The 13062-nt window shown below is 39.6% G+C and overlaps 1 non-coding gene across 1 annotated transcript; it reads left to right on the top strand.

Moving 5' to 3' along the window:
* The first annotated feature begins 12065 nt into the window (after positions 1 to 12065).
* LOC142873587 (U7 small nuclear RNA) lies at positions 12066 to 12129 on the top strand. The gene has a single exon (XR_012921587.1). It is a non-coding gene; the product is annotated as a U7 small nuclear RNA (small nuclear RNA).
* Positions 12130 to 13062: the final 933 nt, after the last annotated feature.

Here is a 13062-nt window from a genome sequence, read left to right as displayed (position 1 = left end):
TATATGCACTGCCGAAGCATACACCCATGTGCTGTGTTAAACTTGAAAATCTCAATCTTTTAAAACATCAGTTTCCTCTTCTACAAAATGGGCATATTATCTGTCCTGCTTATCTCTCAGGGATTATCAGGACACTACAAATCAGATGAGTATAAAAGTGCTTTGTTGGTTATAAAGCATTTTACAAGCATAGGATGTATTTTTTTCACCTATACATGATTCTTAGCACACCATGTGGTATATAACAAATCGATCTTATTCCTTACTATAAACCTAGATAAAGAACCGGTAAATAAGGTTCAAAAACAACTCATTACATTTTAGATGGCTACAGGCAAATTTCTTTTTTTTTTTTTTTTTGAGACAGGGTACACCACCATACCCAGCTAATCTTTCCTTTATATGTTAATTCAGGTTCAACATCATCAACTTATTGAAATGTGTTGTGAACCATAAAATATGCTTAAATTATGCCGGGCACTGTGGCTTATACCTGTAATCCTAGCACTCTGGGAGGCTGAGGACCAGCCTGCACAAAAGTAGACTCCCCATCTCTATTAAAAATAGAAAAATTAGGCCAGGCGCGGTGGCTCACGCCTGTAATCCTAGCTCTCTGGGAGGGCGAGGCGGGCGGATTGCTCGAGGTCAGGAGTTCGAAACCAGCCTGAGCAAGAGCAACACCCCGTCTCTACTATAAATAGAAACAAATTAATTGGCCAACTTATATACAAAAAATTAGCCGGGCATGGTGGCGAATGCCTGTAGTCCCAGCTACTTGGGAGGCTGAGGCAGGAGGATTGCTTGAGCCAGGAGTTTGAGGTTGCTGTGAGCTAGGCTAACGCCATGGCACTCACTCTAGCCTGGGCAACAAAGCGAGACTCTGTCTCAAAAAAAAAAAAAAAAAAAAAATAGAAAAATTACCCAGGCATTGTGGTGTGCCCCTGTAGTCTCAGCTAATTGGGAGTCTGAGGCAGGAGGATTCCTTGAGCCCAGGAGTTTGAGGCTGCAGTGAGCTATCATGATGCCACTGCACTCTTGCACTCTACACAAGGCAACAAAGTGAGATTCTGTGTCAAAAAAAGGAAACTGTATTCCTCCTCCTCACTCCTCCATCCTTTCATATTAAAAATATATATATGCTTAAATTAAAACTACCTAGAGATACCATTTCTCATCTACCAAACTGGTAAAAATCCATAATATTAAGCTCTACAACAAACTGTTGGTGAGACTGTGGATTAAAAGGCACTTTCATTTATTGCTTGTGGAAATCAAAATAAAAAAATTTCTTTCACACTATCTAGCAAAATTATATATGCATTTACCTCTCAACCCAACAGTCCTTCTACTAGGAATATATTCGCTAAGATACACTGGCAAAAATAAGAAAGATAATATGTACAAGGCATCTTCATAGCAGTAAGCAAGAAAGTTATCAAAGAATGCTAGAGGCCTGGTGCAGTGGCTCACACCTACAATTCTAGCCCTTTGGGAGGCAGGAGGATCACTTGAGGCCAGGAGTTTGAGACCAACCTGAGTAACATAGTCGAGACACTGTCTCTACAAAAAAATTTAAAAATTAGCCAGGTGTAGTGGTTCATGCCTATAGTCCCAGCTACTTGGGAGGCTAAGCCAGAAATGCTTGAAGCCAGGAGTTTTAGGTTGCAGTGAGCTATGATCATGCCACTGTACTCCAACCTGGGAAACATAGTGGGACTATTTCTTTTTCTTTTCTTTTTTTTTTTTTTTGAGACAGAGTCTTACTTTGTTGCCCAGGCTAAAGTGAGTGCCGTGGCATCAGCCTAGCTCACAGCAACCTCAATCTCCTGGGCTCAGGCAATCCTACTGCCTCAGCCTCCCGAGTAGCTGGGACTATAGTCATGCGCCACCATGCCCAGCTAATTTTTTGTATATATATTTTTAGATGGTCAATTCATTTCTTTCTATTTTTAGTAGAGATGGGGTCTCACTCAGGTTTCGAACTCCTGACCTCAAGCAATCGGCCCACCTCGGCCTCCCAGAATGCTAGGATTACAGGCGTGACCCACCACGCCTGGCCATGAGACTCTATTTCTTAAATAAAAAACAACCAAAACCCAAAGAGTTTAAACGCATCCAGATTGGAAATGAAGAAGTAAAACTGTCTTTATTCATACATAACATGATTGTCTGTGTAGAAAATCCTAAGAAACCCATAATAAAACTACTAAAACTAATAAATGAGTTCAGCAAAATCACAAAATCAAAATCAAGTGTATTTCTATACACTAGCAACGAACAGTCTGAAATGAAATGAAGAAAATAATTCCATTCATAATAGCAACAAAATATTAAATACTCAGCAATAAATTTAACAAAACATATGTTAAGGTATATACATTAAAGACTATAAAACATTGCTGAGAGTCCAGGTGAGGTGGCTCACACCTATAATCCCAGTATTTTGGAAGGCCAAGGCAGGACAATCGCCTTGAGACCCGGAGTTCAACACCAGCCTGGGCAACATAGAGTCCATCTCTATGAAAAATTTTTAAAAATTAGCCAGGTGTGATGGTGCTTACCTGTAGTCCCAGCTACTTCAGAGGCTTGAGACAGGAGGATCATTTGAATCCATGAGTTCAAAGTTACAGTGAGCTATGATCTGGCCACTGCACTCCAGCCTGGGCTAGGATGCAAAACTCTTTCTCTAAAAATAAACAAGCATACATTTAAACTACAAAACCTCTAATCTCAGTAGGCTCTTGATATTTCCTAGCACTCCTACAAGACTCTAGGGTTAGCTCCCTATCCTAGTCTCCACAATAGCTATTCTAAATATTTACCACTCTGAGTTTTCTACCTCATTCTTAGCATACAATATTCATTTGCTATCTCCAACCTTTACATCTCTACTGGCTTTCCTCATCTGCACATTGATATGATAATCTTTTATTTATTTGTATTTATTTATTTATTTTTGAGACAGAGTCTCACTTTGTTGCCCAGGCTAGAGTGAGTGCCGTGGCATAGGCCTAGCTCACAGCAATCTCAAACTCCTGGGCTCAAGCGATCCTTCTGCCTCAGCCTCCCGAGTAGCTGGGGGACTACAGGCATGTGCCACCATGTCCGGCTAATTTTTTTTTCTATATATATTAGTTGGCCAGTTACTTTCTTTCTATTTATAGTAGAGACGGGGTCTCGCTCTTGCTCAGGCTGGTTTCAAACTCCTGACCTCGAGCAATCCGCCCACTTCAGCCTCCCAGAGTGCTAGGATTACAGGTGATAAGGTGATCTTTTAAAAAGACAAATCAGGCCGGGCGCGGTGGCTCACGCCTGTAATCCTAGCTCTCTGGGAGGCCGAGGCGGGTGGATTGCTCAAGGTCAGGAGTTCAAAACCAGCCTGAGCAAGAGCGAGACCCTGTCTCTACTATAAATAGAAAGAAACTAATTGGCCAACTGATATATATATAAAAAATTAGCCGGGCATGGTGGCGCATGCCTGTAGTCCCAGCTACTCGGGAGGCTGAGACAGAAGGATCGCTCGAGCCCAGGAGTTTGAGGTTGCTGTGAGCTAGGCTGACGCCACGGCACTCACTCTAGCCTGGGCAACAAATCGAGACTCTGTCTCAAAAAAAAAAAAAAAAAAAAAAAAAGACAAATCAAGGCCACTCTAGCTTGGACAACAGAGTGAGACTCTGTCTCAAAAAAAAAAAAAGACAAATCAAAAACACACATACATGAACAAAAGTCTCTTTCCTGAACCCTAAGTTCTTTTCTAGATATTGTTCTTTTAAGTTTAAAGTAACTACATTTGCTGTCTATATGTCCACATCTCTCATTTGTTTTTCCCCATTATTTTATTTATTTATTTATTTATTTATTTGAGACAGAGTCTCACTCTGTTGCCAGGGCTAGAGTGCCATGGCATCAGTCTAGGTCACAGCAACCTCAAACTGCTGGGCTCAAGCAATCCTACTGCCTCAGCCTCCCAAGTAGCTAGAACTACAGGCATATGCCACCATGCCCAGCCAATTTTTTCTATATATTTTTAGTTGGCCAATTAATTTCTTTCTATTTTTAATAGAGACTGGTCTCGCTCCTCACTCTTGCTCAGGCTGGTCTCAAACTCCTGAGCTCAAACCATCCACCCACCTTGGCCTCCCAGAATGCTAGGATTACAGGCGTGAGCCACCATGCCCGGCCTATTTTTTTTTTTGAGACAGTGTCTCACTCGGTTGCCCAGGCTACAGTGAGTGCTATGGCATCATCCCAGCTCACAGCAACCTCAATCTCCTGGGCTCAAGTGAACCTACTGCCCCAGCCTCCCGAGCAGCTGGAACTACAGGCATGCGCCACCATGCCCAGCTAATTTTTTTTTTTTTAATTTATTGACCAAGATTAGAATAATTTTTTGTATATATGTTTTTAGTTGGTCAATTAAAGTGAGACTCTGTCTCAAAAAAAAAAAAGTTATGTTAGAGTTGGGGAATTACTAGTGGGTTATATAAAAATGCAACATAATCAAATTTGCATTTCTGAAAGATCATTTGTGGCTACACTGTAAAGAGTGGAGGTGAAACTGATGGAGACCTAAATTAAGAAGTTTAAGTAGGACAGTAGCAATGGGAAAGGGGAGAAGTGGATGGACTTGAGACCCCATTATAGGATGTGAAAGATGAGGATGCAGGAGAAATAAAAGATTACTTGTGAGACTCCAGCTAAACAATGAAATTTGATCTCATTATTGAAATAGGAAATACAAATTAAGAAATCTGACCACACAGAGATAAAAAAAATTTCTATGGCAAGAACCACAAATAGAAAACCAAAAATCAGGTGATAAACCAGGAGGTAGGGAGGGAACATATATGCAACTCATTTCATAAAGGGGTAATTTCTAAAATATATGAAAAGTTCCTACAAACCAATTATCAAAAGTCTAATATTGGCCAGGTGTGGTGGCTCACGCCTGTAATCCTAGCACTCTGGGAGGCCGAGGTGGGAGGATTGCTCAAAGTCAGGAGTTCAAAACCAGCCTGAGCAAGAGCCAGACCCTGTCTCTACTAAAAATAGAAAGAAATTAATTGGCCAACTAAAAATATATAGAAAAATGTAGCTGGGCATAGTGGTGCATACCTGTAGTCCCAGCCACTCGGGAGGCTGAGGCAGAAGGATTACTTGAGCCCAGGAGTTTGAGGTCACTGTGAGCTAGGCTGAGCCACGGCACTCTAGCTCAGGCAACAGAGTGAGACTCTGTCTCAAAAAAAAAAAAAAAATGAAAAATAAAAAGCCTAATATCTAACAGGAAGATGGGCAAAGCATATGAATATATGATTCACAAAATAGGAAATGCCAACAGTTCTTAAACATATAAAAGATGTTCAACCTCATTTATAATTTTTAAAAAGTGAAATAAAACAACATTGAGATACCATTTTACACCTATTGGGATGCCAAACATAAAAAAAAGTGATAACCAACTGAGATGAGGGAGGAAAAACAGGTACTCTCCTACATTGCTGGTGAGACTGTAAAATGTTATGACTAGTATGGAGGGCAAACTGATCCTTCATATAAAAATCACAAATGTATATACCTTTTGACTATAAATATCACAAATGTGTATACCCTTTGACTCAGCAGTTCTACATTTAGAAATTTATCCTAGTTATATTTGCAAACCTGCAGAATGATAAGATATACAAGTTTATTTACTATAGTATTATCTGTAATAGGGTAACCATAAAAAATATTGCCCAAATTAGGACCCTTTTGCAAGAGAAGAGGACACTTAATATTTAAACTGAGACAATGGACAAAGGCTAAGACTATCGCAGGCAAACCAGGAAATATAATCATTCTAGTAATCACAAAAGATAGAAAACACAAATATTCACAAATATTATTAAATACTTGTTAAAAAATAATACATCCAGGCCAGGCGCGGTGGCTCACACCTGTAATCCTAGCACTCTGGGAGGCTGAGGCGGGCGGATCGCTCGAGGTCAGGAGTTCGAAACCAGCCTGAGCAAGAGCGAGACCCCGTCTCTACTATAAATAGAAAGAAATTAATTGGCCAACTAATATTATAGAAAAAATTAGCCGGGCATAGTGGCACATGCCTGTAGTCCCCCAGCTATTCGGGAGGCTGAGGCAGTAGGATCGCTTGAGCCGAGGAGTTTGAGGTTGCTGTGAGCTAGGCCTATGCCACGGCGCTCACTCTAGCCTGGGCAACAAAGTAAGACTCTGTCTCAAAAAAATAAATAAATCATTATATTTCTGCTATAAAGATAGAAATGAGAATTGTCCAAAACAAAACTAAGATGATATTTCAGAGAAATTTGAAATCAAGTATTAGTATTGTTAGTAACTATCACAGAAAATTTATATGTAGTATTACTTTTTTTTAACAATAACTATATATTTTCTGTCTGAATTTGCAGGGAAAAAAAGAAAAACAAGAATGAATAAAGAGTAAAGAAAAGTAAAAAAATAATTATATATATAGCAGTATTACTTTCTTTTTTAATTTGGCAACTTCTATACTTCTGTGTGATTTTCTCATCTGATTAAATTAACTGGATTGGAATAAAAAATGCAAACAAGGGAATAAATATACTTAGCATGAAAGTATAAGATGGCAAGCATTAAAAAATGTGATAACCAAGAGAGATGGCTGAATAGTAGTTACTACATAAAGTACCTGATTCTCTAAAATTGTTTTATCTAAAAATTTCCTGAATGAAGATCAGAGAGCTAAAACAGCTTTTCACAAATTGACAGATCAAAGCAGGTGATATAAAAAATTTTCAGATTATATAAAATCTTAATAGATGGGTATACCAATAGCCTAGGCTTCATACACAATGCACAATACATACATGTAATGGAATTCAACTTGTACTCTCTAAATCTATTAAAACTAAAAAAAAAAAAAAGGAAAAATATTTTTAAATAAAATACTCTGGTGAAAGAAAAAATTAAATCTTTCAGTCAAAACAAAAAAGAAGTCAAAACATGAATGACAACCTGGGGAAAAGTAAATGGAAAAGCATAGGAGAAAGCAGTAATTTTTCTTCTAGTAAAGGACTCAGAAATTAATAAGAAAAATTAGCACAAACCTGTAGAAGTATGTAATAACCAAAAGAAAATCTGGAAACAATCTAAATGTCTATCAATTATGGTTCATACAAATGGCAGAGTATATTGCATAAATTATATTTTACAATGAGGTAGGTATTTTTTTAACACATATGGAAAAAAATTCTAAACTAAATTATATTGTGAATAAGAATTGACCTATAAGCACATTCAGATTTATTTTACTAGTGAAAATTTTTTATACATAAAAAATTTGTGGAAAGATACACAAAAACAGTTTACATTACTTACCTCTCTGGGAAGTAGGCATGAAATGATTGTTGAGAAGTTCTGACATTTATATATTTTTAGAATATTTTATTGATTAAAGTGAGTGTGTATTATTTTATAAAATGAATTTAAAATAAAAATTAAATTAAAAGAAAAACAGAAATTACGGCTTATGGAGTATTTCAATTATGTAAGTGTGGTTGAAAATTAATTTTACCTAGCCTAATAGAAAATGGTTTTGTTTGTTCACTATATGGTAATACAAGATTCTGACATCTTCTATATTTTTAGGTTAAAAAAATTATTAAAATGCTATCAATCGGCCGGGCGTGGTGGCTCACGCCTGTAATCCTAGCACTCTGGGAGGCCGAGGCTGGCGGATTGCTCAAGGTCAGGAGTTCGAAACCACCCTAAGCAAGAGCGAGACCCTGTCTCTACTATAAATAGAAAGAAATTAATTGGCCAACTAATATATATAGAAAAAATTAGCCGGGCATGGTGGCGCATGCCTGTAGTCCCTCCCGGCTACTCGGGAGGCTGAGGCAGGAGGATTGCTTGAGCCCAGGAGTTTGAGGTTGCTGTGAGCTAGGCTGACGCCATGGCACTCATTCTAGCCTGGGCAACAAAGCAAGACTCTGTCTCAAAAAAAAAAAAAAAAAATGCTATCAATCAAACCCTGAAGGTATTTTCTTTTTGCTGTTTCAGCAAATGCTTTCAGATTCTTTCAAGTTAGCTGTAGCCTACAAAGAGTTTTGGTTTTTTTTTTTTTTTTTTTTTTGAGACAGAGTCTCGCTTTGTTGCACAGGCTAGAGTGAGTGCCCTGGCGTCAGCCTAGCTCACAGCAACCTCAAACTCCTGGGCTCAAGCAATCCTTCTGCCTCAGCCTCCCGAGTAGCTGGGACTACAGGCATGCGCCACCACGCCCGGCTAATTTTATATATATATATTAGTTGGCCAATTAATTTCTTTCTATTTATAGTAGAGACGGGGTCTCGCTCTTGCTCAGGCTGGTTTCGAACTCCTGACCTCGAGCAATCCGCCCGCCTCGGCCTCCCAGAGTGCTAGGATTACAGGCTTGAGCCACCGCGCCCGGCCCAAAGAGTTTTTTAAAAATCTTTTTTTGAGGCTGGGCGAGGTGGCTCACGCCTGTAATCCTACCACTCTGGGAGGCCAAGGCAGGCGGATTGCTCGAGGTCAGGAGTTTGAAACCAGCCTGAGCAAGAGCGAGACCCCCATCTCTACTATAAATAGAAAGAAATTAATTGGCCAACTAATATATATATAGAAAAAATTAGCCAGGCATGGTGGCACATGCCTGTAGTCCCAACTATTTGGGAGGCTGAGGCAGCAGGATTGCTTGAGCCCAGGAGTTTGAGGTTGCTGTGGGCTAGGCTGACGCCACGGCACACACTCTAGCCTGGGCAATAAAGTAATAAAATGAAAATCTTTTTTGGGGATTCTGACAAAATTTACATTCTTTAGCATATTTTAATGATTCAGAATTGCCATAATTATTTTAATGGCCATCACAGAAACCAGATTACAGGAGACATTATTTGGCAAATGGGCCAATACAATGATATATTACTGTTTGTTATACATGCTCCTGTTTATATTTTTTCAGTCCTATAAAATTTTGTTTTGTAATTGCTAAACCAAAGAAGCATTAGGAAAGCACATTGGAATAGATCACAGATACACTTGAACTTCTGTGAAATTTCATTTACTCCATTAAAGTCTAGCATCAAGTTAAAACATGCAGCTCCCGCCTACATTCTCAGCTTCACTGTTCCACACTTTCTCATACTCACTTTTTACTCCAACCAAACTAGAGCTAGAGTCCCTCAAATGTTCCTCTCATGTTACATATGTTCTTGCAGAGCCCTCTGTCTGGAACACCTCTCTCTATACCTCTCTGCTAACACTTCATAACCTTTAAGAGGTGGCTCTTGCCACTCAACATTCCCTGAGGTCCCCTCTATTTCAACTGCCCTTCACCCTCAGCCTAGTTAGGTGTCCTTTCTTTTTTTTTTTTTTTTTTTAGGGTAGGAAGGAGGGAAGGAAGGAAGGAAGGAAGGAAGGAAGGAAGGAAGGAAGGAAGGAAGGAAGGAAGGAAGGAAGGAAGGAAGGAAGGAAGGAAGGAAGGAAGGGGGAGGGAGGGAGGGAGGGAGGTGTCCTTTCTTTATACTTCCTTCTACATATCTCCACAACGCAGGATTTTTCAGTAGGTATTTTGTGGGGGTTTTTGTTTGTTTGGTTTGGTTTTTTTTGAGACAGAGTCTCACTCTGTCGCCCCAGCTAGAGTGCACTGACATCATCATAGCTCGCTGCAACCTCAAACTCCTGGGCTCTAGTGACCTTCCTGCCTTAGCCTCCCAAATAGCTGGGACTACAGGTGCACGCCACTGTACCTGGCTAATTTTTTCTATTTTTTGTAGAAACAGGGATTTCATTTGTTGCTCACACTGGTCTTGAACTCCTGGCCTGAAGTAATCCTCCTGCCTTGGCTTCCCAGAATACTAGGATTACAAGCATGAGCCACTGCCTCTGGCCCATTAAGAATTTTAAACATTAGCTTTCTCATTTCTCCCAATAGAAACTTGTTTATTTATTTATTTTTTCAATGAAGTTTTTATTTTTATTTCATTTTTTTTATTTCAGCATATTATGGGGGTACAAATTTTAAGGTTTCAAATAATGCCCTTGCACCCCTCCCTCCGAAACTTATTTATTTTTTAAAATTTGTGGATTCCCCCGCAATGGGGCTGGCACACTGAAGGCCAACAAATATTTATTGAATGAATGGAAGCTGATTATTTCAGAGCTCCTACACAGTAAAATATAAGTTTATCTTTTACAAATGGAGAAACTAAGGCAGGAAGGAGTTGGCATCAGTAGTATCACTAGCAAGTATTAATTAAAAAACCTGAAATAATCTTTCACTTGGACTAATTAACATCTAGCTACAGTCTAAAGAGTAGAACAAATGAGTCTCTAAATCATAAGAAAACATTCTCTAAACACAAACATCACATTGCCAATTTTGTGCCACAAAGGATTTAGCTTTTCTTAAATAAGATAAGGATTCAAAATCATTAAGACCAACCCAAAAAAAATAAAATAAAAAATAAACCCATAATATGCCAAAATAAAAAAAAAAAAAAAAAAAGACCAACCCTACTTCACACACCACAAAATTCTGGGACAGTCAGGGATTGACCTAAAAACCCACTGTTAGAGACACATACAAAAGCTTTCTTTTGCTTATGAAAACCCTCATTTCTAGCTGCCCATGTCATAGTTGGCTAATACTGTAGCACAACTATAACTAGAGGAGTCCGTGTCAAATCAGAAACAAAAAAGGACCTGACCCTGTCAAGCTCTAGCCACCTGGGATGACAAACTTGTTCTTCTTGAGTATCATACTTTACAGAGTACTATAGGCCTCCCAAGTACCCACCAGATCATGCTCCATTCTCATGCAAAGATAAAGCAACCTTGTGCTGGAAACAGAATCTGTCCAAAGGACAAAGTGCAGCTGGAGCTAATTGTCTACGCAAAGAACGTCAGTTTCTAAAGGTAGATTTTCTTTGCTACCCAACCAGTTCCTATATGCAGCAGAATACTGGGAGAAAGAGTGAGGAACTCATTACTGATTATAATTAAAGCTAATTCAAAGAAGCGGGTATAGGAAATAAAGGCAGCAAGTAACTTCTGGGTAATGTTCAGAAATTCCCTAACATAAGTTATTTTTCTTTTGGACAGATTGAAAAGCTTCAGAGAATAACAACATTCTTACGAAACAAGGATAAGATTAGCCTGTTATATATGAAAACACTAATACTCCATTGAGTTAATACAAAGTATTAAGAGCCATAACTTTCTCTCTTGGGCAAAGAAAGCAAGCATGAAACAGCAAGCCGGAGTCCCTGCATTAGAGGTAGTCCCATTTATAGAACAGATAGGGCAGACAGAGAATGACTACAGAAAAGAAGAACAGAAACAAAAACTAAATAAAGTTCATTCCATCTGGTTTCAAACCAAATAAACCCTCCAATTCTAACCAAGGAAAAGGAGAACTGCCTTTCCATGGAACACACCAGAGTATAGTTTTTTTGGGTTTTTTTTTCTGTTGCCCAGGCTAGAGTGCCATGGCGTCAGCCTAGCTCACAGCAACCTCAAACTCCTGGGCTCAAGCGATCCTGCTGCTTCAGCCTCCCGAGTTGCTGGGACTACAGGCATGCGCCACCATGCCCGGCTAATATATATATATATATATATATATATATATAAAATTTGTTTTAATCTGTCCAATTAATTTCTTTCTATTTTTAGTAGAGACGGGGTCTCGCTCTTGCTCAGGCTGGTCTCAAACTCCAGAGCTCAAACGATACACCCACCTGGGCCTCCCAGATTGCTAGGATTACAGGCGTGAGCCACCGCGCACAGCCCAGAGTATAGTTTTGATATTTATTTTTCCCACGGTTAATCCTTGATGCTCATTTTAATCCAAAAATTAAAAGAAAATTAGTATTGTGTGATACAGCCAGAGCTGCCCCAAGAGAAAACTCCTAGTAATGTATCATAATGCTTTCACATAAAATATCTCCTTTAGTAATGGGGTCATTTTCCCAGGAAAATTCAATAAAATGGCTAATTTTGGGGAAGGGCTGCATTAATGGAAAGAGAATCTTATAATCAAAAAGACTTGAGTCTAGTGTTACAGCTCTTTTATTATTTGTCTACCAGGTTTTCCGGTCCTCATAGGAAGACACCCCCCCACCCCGAAAAAAATTTTTAAATAAATAAAAAAAAGACTTGGGCCTAATTTCTGACCTTGGTACTTATTAGCTGGGTTACCTTATGCATGAAGTCCTAATTTGCAAGTCTTCGATTCCTTATCTTCAAAATGAGACTAATAATAACTGCTTTGTAGGTCTCTGGTAAGAGAGCCAGATAAACTAAGTGGTTGTCACACCGTAGGCACTCAGTAGCAGCTACTATTTACATAATGAGTTCCTACTAAATACAGACGTTGCTTTAGGCACACTGGAGACAAAAATTTCTCCTAAATTTAAATGGCAAAAGTCCTGAATTTTTTAGTTCTTCTTTTTGCCCATCATCTCTTTTCTGTCCGTGAGGAAGACAAGGGCAAGTAGCTAAAACAGCAAAAAATTGGGAACACTTCATGGTTTATACAATGTTTTTGTGTGCGCTGACTTATTTCAATACCTGAACTTTACAGATAAGAAAACAAGTCCTACACAGCCACCAAATAAATGGTAGAGAGTTAAAATTAGAACCCACACATTCTAACAACCACTCCCTTTTCGCCGCCCCACAGCCTCGCTAAAGAGTTCAGGGGCTGTGTCTGCTCGCGGTAGTTTGCGGGCCTCCCACGCCGCACTCACCACCGCGCATCAGGGACTAAGGTGCGTTTGGCCTCCACACTGCGTTACGCGGCGGGTTACTGAGGGCCGGTTTTGGCCTTCGAATGTCGAAGCTCTCTAAGGAACCTCCTGAACAGGGCTCACTCTTATCCTTCTTTCCCGAGGCAGCGCACTCCTCTCTACCCGAGAACCCCATAGCCCCAACCCCGCCGCGTCTCCGCGGAACCCCCGGCTTCGCGGAGGTTCAGCTCAACTTCGGCTTTCCAGCCCTCAGCGTCCGCACTCACTGCCAGTCACAGGGGACCACGCGCAGAAGAGTCCG

Source organism: Microcebus murinus, chromosome 10 (assembly GCF_040939455.1).
Source record: "Microcebus murinus isolate Inina chromosome 10, M.murinus_Inina_mat1.0, whole genome shotgun sequence".
In the NCBI taxonomy this organism is placed as follows: domain Eukaryota; kingdom Metazoa; phylum Chordata; class Mammalia; order Primates; family Cheirogaleidae; genus Microcebus; species Microcebus murinus.
The sequence above is the reverse complement of the archived record's forward strand: the minus strand, read 5'-3'. Positions and strand labels throughout refer to the sequence as shown.